Source organism: Ursus americanus, chromosome 24 (assembly GCF_024610735.1).
Source record: "Ursus americanus isolate L20-20 chromosome 24, mUrsAme1.1.p, whole genome shotgun sequence".
NCBI lineage: Eukaryota > Metazoa > Chordata > Mammalia > Carnivora > Ursidae > Ursus > Ursus americanus.
In genome coordinates this window covers 3008982-3017731 of record NC_142150.1, presented here as the reverse complement: position 1 = coordinate 3017731, position 8750 = coordinate 3008982, and the positions used below count along the sequence as shown (strand labels likewise).

General features: G+C 42.3%; 1 long non-coding RNA gene across 2 annotated transcripts; it reads left to right on the top strand.

Moving 5' to 3' along the window:
• Positions 1 to 205: 205 nt before the first annotated feature.
• LOC148107834 (uncharacterized) lies at positions 206 to 2533 on the top strand. 2 transcript variants are annotated; one of them, XR_015721504.1, is made up of 3 exons: positions 206 to 408; positions 1184 to 1359; positions 1828 to 2533. It is a non-coding gene; the product is annotated as an uncharacterized LOC148107834 (long non-coding RNA). The 2 variants fall into 2 exon arrangements; XR_015721505.1 differs by having other exon boundaries at positions 1181 to 1359.
• The last annotated feature ends 6217 nt before the right edge of the window (positions 2534 to 8750 follow it).

Sequence of the window (8750 nt, the reverse complement as noted above, 5' to 3'; positions counted from 1 at the left end):
AAATCCCTCTCTACGGAGATCAGAGCAGCGGAGGGAAAGTGCGCCTCCTGTATTAGGGCCTGACTAGGAAAATAGAAACCACTTGGAGTATTTACAACCAAGGGAATTTGAGGCCGTGAATTGCTTTCACACGTGGTAGAGGTGCTGAGAAGTTAAAGCACAAGATCAACAGGAAGAGGAAGTCACTCCCGCTTTTCGGCTGGAGGGGAGAAGGGGTAGGCTGGCGTTGGGGTGGCAGGAGGTGGCAGACCACCGGGTCCCTCAGATAGGAGCTGGAGTCATGGAAGAAAGACGTGAAACGGAAAGAGGGGGTAACGATGGCCTGGCTTCTCCCTTCTTCCCCTTCTTCTAGGACCTTCCATTGGCCACACTCGGCTGAGAGGCACGTGGCGCAGGAGCCTGGAGAAGGTAACCGATGGGGATCCGTTCCCCTGCATTTCCCCTGCCATTCTAGAGCACAGATGGGTCCTGAACAGAACGCTTCCCTGACAGTTACAAACTCAAATCATTGCCCATTGTCTGTTGGATAAGAGGTAAATTCTGCCCCACGCCATGAAAGGTCTCTCACAGGCCACCTAACCCCTTTTCCTTGTTCTGTCAGCTTATTCATAATTCTAGGCTCTTTTTTTTTTCTTTTTAATAATGATTTTTTATTATATTATGTTAGTCACCATACAGTACATCCCCGGTTTTCGATGTAAGGCTCGATGATTCATTAGTTGTGTATAACACCCAGTGCACCATGCAATATGTGCCCTCCTTACTACCCATCTAGGCTCTTAGTCTTGCTTCCTGTCCCGGAATGTCCTTTGCCCACACCATCCCCTTCTCTCTCCTCCTCCTTCTCCGCCCCTGCAGCCCTACATTCTCCTCCCTCCATGCTTCTCCTGCTTTTTCCTTCCCGGCTTCCCTGTTTACGTCCTTTCCTCTTGCATACTTTTCCTCTCCTTCCTTTCCTTCCTATTAATGAGCAGATCGAAGTCAAGGTCTTTGTGTTTATTAGCTGTTATTGCTTTCCAATAAATAGTTCTTAAAAATGAAATATTAAAGCATACTGTACCCATTAACCTCTACCCCCAACCAGCGCCACACCTAGGAGACCCCAAATCCAGAATGTAACCGATAGAAACCAGGCCAGACTTTCCTTACCAAGCCACGGGATGGCATCTCGATTTCTCAGCAGGATTAGGAAACCCACACAAGAGCTCAAAACCTGCGCACAACAAAATAAGCCTCTTCACATCTGCCCCTGGAACATCAGTCAGACTTCTGTCTGCAGTAATGACCGCCCCAGATTTTACTGGATGGACGTCACACAAAACGGGAGCCCTGAAAGCACTGGAAAGGGACGGGAAGCAGGTAGGTTTTGGTGGGAACTCCCTGGAGAGAGAGAAAAGTTAGAGGAAGCGAGCTCCCCGTGTCTTCGGGTTCTAGCCGGGCCAGGTGGAGGCCGCACCTGCAGGCCGGGGGTGGTGCTGGTGGAAGAGGAGCCATCCTTCTGGCCTGTGAAAATAGAAGTGGCTGTATAGCTGCCAAAGGGACGAGAGGGGGTCCCGGAAGGGAAAGAGCGGGAGAGGGGATCCCCCGGTTCTATCTGGTTCTAGCTCTGGTCCGCGCCGGGACCAGGCTTCCAGAGAACACAGAGCAGCTCAGTTAAAGGCAAAAGAGGGACAGGGCCGCCGCCCAAGAAACAGCCTTTAGTCAGAGTCCAATCAAGGGAAACACCTACGGAGATGAAATGAAATAACACCTCTTAGGGGGGGGAAATCAAGACAGAGCCTCCACAAGTGACATTAATAATATATACAATCCAAATTACCCACACAGGAAGAGCCAGATAAATGGGGTAGACTCTCGAGTGAAAAGACGTTACATGAAAGGAACCAAACGCGGAGAACTACACGCTGGCTGATCCTGTGAGATTTAGAAAAGGCAATGTTGCAGGGAGAGAAAGCAGATCTATGTTGGCCTGAGGCTGAGTCAGGGGAGGGTACTGATCGCAGAGGGATATGGGACACTTTCTGGGAGAGAGGATATGATTTATATCTTGCTTGTAATGATGGTTATACAACTATATATAGTCCTAATTCTACACTTAAAATGAGTGGATTTTACTGTACTGTAGATTGTGTCTCAGTAAAATTGGAGAAAAAGTAAACAAAAAAAAATTACAGCCAGTGGACTCTTTTTCATGGCTGTAAGATATTGGTCCATATTTTCAAGTGTTCTTTGTATTCATATCACGGTCCATTATATAAATGAACCATAATTCGTTTTTAATTCTGTTGCTGGGTATTTGCATATTTCCTCTTCCTCCTCCTCCTCCCCTTCTTTCTTCTTCTCCACCTTCTTCTTTTTTCTGATTGGACCCATGGGGCTATAATATTCTGGTACAGTCCCTGCAACACTTTTAAAAGTATTTGTTATGAACTGAGGTATCAGTTTTGTTGGGTTGTAGATGATACATGCTAACCTTTCTTAAGTAATGCTGGGTTGTTTTCTAAAATGGTTGTACCAGGGGTGCCTGGGTGGCTCAGTCGGTTAAGTGTCTGTCTGCCTTTGGCTCAGGTCATGATCCCAGGGGCCTGGGATCGAGCCCCATATTGGGCTCCTTGCTCAGCGGAGAGCCTGCTTCTCCTTTTCCCTCTGCTGCTCCCCCTGCTTGTGCTCTCTCTCTCTCTGTCAAATAAATAATATCTTTTAAAAAAGTAAAAATAAAATGGTTGTACCAGTTTATACTTCTACCAGCATGTCTGAAATCTCCATTGCTCCATATTTTTGCCCATACTTGGTATTATCAGATTTGAAAATTTTAAATCTGCTGGGCAAATCTTATTTTAACTTGCATTTCTCTTATTACTAAAGGAGTTGAGTATCTTTCCATATGCTTATTAGCCATGCAGATTTCTCTTGGGGGGAAGTGACCAAGTCTTTCTCCATTTTTGACTGGGTTATTTTACGTATTGATTCATGATGTCCTTTGTATATTATTTGTATGATATTATCCCTTGTTGTCATACATATTACAAATATCTTTTAGTTTATGGCAGTTATTTTCACTATCTTAATAATTAACAATTTATGAATTAGAATTAGTCTATCAATTTTTCCCCGTTGGGCCTTTTTTTTTTTTTATCTCTTTTAAGAACTTCTTGCCTAATTAAAAGTTTTGAAAATATTCTGTGTTTACTTCTAACAACTTTACAGTTTGCCTTATGTACATCTTTAACTTACCTTCAGTTGATTTCAGGGCATGCTGTGAAGTCAAGATGCATTTTCACTTTTCCCGATGGTTAAGCAATTTTTCTACTAGCATTTATTGAATAGTCTTGTCTTACTCCACTGACCTGCAGTGCCATTTCTGTCATGTATCAAAGCTTGATCTCCCTATTCTGTTCCATTAGTGAATTTATCTAATCCTGCATTATTAGCACACAGTTTTATTTAGGGCTTTATAATAAATGCCAATGTCTTGATAGGGTTAGTCTCCTATATCGGTCACAGAATCATCAGGAACACAGAAATCACAGCAGTTACTTTAACAGGGAAAAATGTAATACGAAGAATTGTTAACTAGTAGAAAGTGCTTACCCCCTAAAAGGGGTAAAGGAAGACTCGAAGAGTCCAGATGTAGCTGGCAGCTACTACCGCCACGATGAAGAAGAGGAAACAAAAAAGAACTAGACCTTTGGAGAACCGCATGCCTTCCCAACCAAAGGCTGAGGTCTATACAGCCTGCTTGTTGCAAGGTACCTTGAGCGGGGGTATGGGCGAGAGCTGATGTGTAGACACGGTCCACCGTTGCTATAGAGTGTGGAGCTGGTCTGTAGAAACTGCCTACCTCGTGGAGACAGTTGCCTGAGGGCACAGTCAGAGCCACGGTAGACATGGCTGCTTGGAGCCCCACAGAAGCGCCCACGGTGGGGGAAAGGGTGGCCTGAGGGCCCAAGCTAGAGATGCTTCTCCAGGGTTGCCGGGCTTCTGTGCTGAATAATACTAATGGAGGACTGAGTCCAGAGAGAAAACGGCCGCCGTTGCCTTGCAGTATAACTCCAGCGCCCTCTATTGGCAAAACAAAGCACTGCGCCAGAATGGCAGGGAAGAAGTACTCTGGCAAAGAGGGCCAAGAAGGTGGATTTGGAGGTAAGAGAAAATTAATTGATTACTGGCACAATCTTCTAAACTGTTCTTACCTTCAAAAGTTTTCTAATGATTTTTGGTCCCTTGCATTGCCACGCGCCTAAGTGGGGGAGTGGAGAGAATTGAATTTTTACTTGGACTTTATTCAATCTATAGATTTATTTGTTGGAACCGACAGCTTTGTGCAATTGATTCTTCCAGTTCGTGCACATTTGGATCTCTGCATTTATCTAGGTCTTCCTTAACGCTTTCCAATAGCATTTGTATCATTTTCTCTATAAAGAGCTCTTACGGCTTCTGCCAGGTTTATACTTCAGTACTTCCTATTTTTAAAGCAAATGGTATATTTAAAATTTTCTATTTCTTACTATTCTACAAAAATGCGATTTATTTTTGGTATGTTGTTTTGTACCCAGCAACATGTTAAACTTACTTCCAAATTCTCGTAATATATCTATATATTCTTTTGGATTTTCTGCATGGACAAGTTTATCTTCGAAGAATAAGAACAAGAGTAGATTCCCTTTCTTACATGTTTCTTATTCTTGCGTTACTGTGCTGTCTACAACCGCAGTATGTTGAGTAAAAGTGGCAGATACAGGCATCTTTGCCTCATTCCCAACATCAAAAGAAATGCTACTGCTGTTAGCTCATGACTTTATAGATACCTTTCATCAGTTCAGAAAGGTTTTTTCTAGTCCTAATTTGCTAAGAAGTTTTTTAAAAAATTATGAATGGACATTGAACTCTATCGGACATGTCTATCTTCATCCATTGAGATGATCTGTGATTTTTCTTTCTTCATCTGTTGACGTGAATCACATGGGTTATTTTCTAATGTAAACCAACCCTGCATTCCTGGGCTGAACCCCATTTTGTCATCATGCATTATGCTTTATGCACATTGTTATACTCAAATTGATAATATTTTGTCCAATTTATGCTCCCAAGCTAGATTAACCTAACATTTTCCTTTTTCGTATTGTCCTTGTTGGTATTCTAGCCTTATAAAATAAATTGGGGAGTATATTTAGAATCAAGCTTTATACACTTTCTCAGATACCCTTGACTGCCTCCTTTCCCTGCCTTGACTGGCATCCCACACATGCCAGGTTTCCCCTCCACTTTTAGACTTTAATGAAACACCACCACATTACAAGATATGGGATCTGAATTCCTGAACAGCTCCTAAGAGGTGGATGATGCCACCCAGAGGAACATGCAGTTGTATTCCCACGGAGTGATGACCAGGGAGAACTGGGAGATGAAAGCCTGATAGCCAAACACTCCCTTTTCTCTCTCCCATTGACTACTTCAAGATATTGTTCTTCCCAGAAACCTTTCCAGTAAAGTCCACACAACAATAGTCTCACATGTTGGATGACCTAATATGTCTGTTTCAATCATTGTGAAGTGGCAGTAATACATTGATGCATCACATTGCACTTTGTAAGATTTCCCTTGCTTTACTTCCTCTCATCTACTCTGCTGAGTTTTCATTTCCCAAATAAAGTTTTAGTATCTTAATCCTTGCCTCAGGCTCTGCTTTCTAGAAGACCTAAGCTAAGACCAGATAATATTTGTTCTCTGCACTGGAGTATTTTGTGTAAGATATTAGGATTTTGTTTCTTTGAAGTTTGATAATGCCCCCTAGTAAGTTATTTAGGTCTGGGTTTTTCTGTTTGGAACTAGTGTTTCATTTTCTTTAATGGTTGTAAGACTACTCTCTTCAGGATTTCTACTTCTTTGTGAGGCAATTTTCATAAGTTCTAATTTTCTAAGAACTCATCACTTTTATCTATCCTTACACATTCATTGGCATACAATTTATGAAATATTTTTATCTATTTCATTGCACTTTTATTAATATCAGTGAGATCTGTAGTGATTTTCATTGTCGTTACTGTTTTCCGTTTGGTTCTTTCTCCCTCTTCTTTCCTTATTTATCATGCTAAGGGTTTGTAGATTTTATTAGTATTTTTGAAGAACCAACTTTTGACTTTGTTATCTCAAACATGTTTGTTTTCTATTTCATTCGTTTGCCCTTATGTTTATTAGTTCCTTCCATTTTTTTCCTTTTAACTTCATGAATTGAATGCCTAGCTCATTAGTTTTTAGTCTTTTTTTCTTTCTTTTAAATATTTTATTTATTTGGCAGAGAGAGAGAGAGAACGCACAAGCAGGGGAGCGGCAGGCAGAGGGAGAGGGAGAAGCAGGCTCCCTGCTGAGTGGAGAGCCTGACATGGAGCTGGATCCCAGGACCCTGGGATGATGACCTGAGCCGAAGGCAGATGCTTAACTGACTGAGCCACCCAGGGACCCCATCTTTCTTCTTTTCTAATATGCATGTTTCTAAGCATGTTGGTCTAGTGCCTCCTACATACTGTTTTAACTGCATTCTACATATTTTAGTAGGTGGTATTTCTTTAACATACAGTTTCAGATATTTCTTAATTTCCATGACGTAATTTTCTCATGTGTTAATTAGAAATGTTTAATAATTCCCAAATATATGGGGCTTTTCTAAAGATCCTTTTTATATTGATTTCTAACTTAATTGCCTGTGGCCAGAGAATATTGTGTATTGCAGCAATCCTTTGAAATATATTGACACTCGCTTGATTTGCCAAGAGCATGGCTTTCATGCTGTTCTATATGTGATTGAAAAATTATGAATGACAGTGTTGTGATAGAGAGTGCACATGCCCACCCGTGTAATCAAGACTTCGATTTTCCTATGTATTTCCTGATATTTGTCTGCTTGTTCCATCAATTACTGAAAGATGACTCTGGATTTTTGGGCTTTTTTTCTTCCTGGCTTTCTCATTTTTGTTTTATGTTAAGACAGTTTTATTAAGCACAAAGGCAAGTACAATCTTTCATCTGCATAGAATTTAACATTGTATCTTATAAAGTGAAATCTTTAAGATTTAATCTTAATGTCTATTAAGGCTCCCAAATAAACTGCACTCAAGTCTTTTTTTCAAGGTCTACTTCTGGGACAACCTAAATTAAGACAGTTGGTCCCCTGGAATGTTGTAGCACGATAATAACTAAGACTGCCACCTTTGATGAATTGGCACTGGACCTACAGGAAGGGGATGTGCTAACTTATGCAAGCTCTAGCATGCGAGGGTGGTATTAATTTATAATTGTGGAATAGGTTGGTTATTGCTAAGTGCAATCAGTGCACAGAAAGAAGAAAATGTCAAGCTCAACTCAGGGCATGGTATAAAAGATCTTCCTGGCAGCATTTGAAAAAATTCTTAGCTCATGCAGCTGGATGACAGACTGTGCCGAAAACCACGCCAGAAATTACAAATAAGGCTGAATTCACAGCCTGCACAAGTCTATGTTACAGTCAGGCCCTCCAAGTAAGTAGCGGCACCCTGAAATGTGGGGCGTGGACGGCAGGGTGGAAATACTGAGAGCTTTGAACCCAATTCCTCTGAACCCTCGGGGCTACTAAGTCCACTCACTCTTGCTGGGATAGCAGCGTACCCTGCATGGAGACCATGTTAAGGCCTCAACTGAAATGGATGCCTCAAAAGATAAAGTACTTGCCTCCCCAAGATCTGCCCCACCTCAACAATTACTAGGGTAAAGCCTCAGCATGTCCAGTGGGGGAAATTTGGTCTGTAATTCAGGAGGAAATGGCTCATCACCAAGAGTGCAGGATTTGACTAGTCTGTACTCTTCTTCCCTGCAGGAACTGGCAGAACATGCCTGGAAATGAATCTTAAGGACATGAGACTGGGCTAGATTAAGGGGTTTATTGGTATAGATCACACTCTTCTACAATTCAGAATGTAATATCATTGCAAGAACATCTAGAGACGATTCTGGGTCAGCTGGACGGTTCTTTGAAGCTTGGAGGAAACAATGGTGTAGAGGAAATGCAGAGGTGCAGGAACTGCCTTGGTCCTGAGGCAGAGCTCAGAAAGTTCAGAGGCAACACTTGGGGCGGGGGGGAGGTGCAGGGTGGTGGTTATAATTTAAGACCAGAACACCTACACCTGTCTATGTGCCCCAGAAGGCCAAGAAAATAGTCCCTTCACTAAAATAGCAAATGCACTAGAGAATAGGGCATAAGCATCACCAAGAAACTCAGTGGCAGCCTGCAGGCCAAGGATGATGGCAGGAGACAACCCTTGTGTGAATGGATTCTGGAACAGCAGAGACCAAGTGGCAGCAATTAGCTGTCAGAGGCAAAGCAGTAGTTACATCACAGGTAGCAAGGGATGCAAACCAAGGAGCCTGGCCCCACAGGGATCTGTGAAGATGGCTAGTGGACCATGGCAAGATAGGGACAAGACAGGTGGGCAGCCATCGAAGGTGTTGCTTGGCTGTATTAGTCATAAAATAGCAAGATTAGGTGAGATGTCAGCTGCTGCAATGAAAAATCACCATCACTCATCCTTTCCAGATCTTAGCCTGTTCTTAGACCCATAACCCATTGATCAAGGGAAGGCTGGGGTACTTGGGGAAGAATGCTATGAAGCCGTATCAAGGGCATCAAAGGAATAGATAGCCATGTACCAGAATACCTATACACTGGGGAATGGGAAACAAAGACATATTTTTAGGACCTTGCTTTTTTGGCTTAGAAT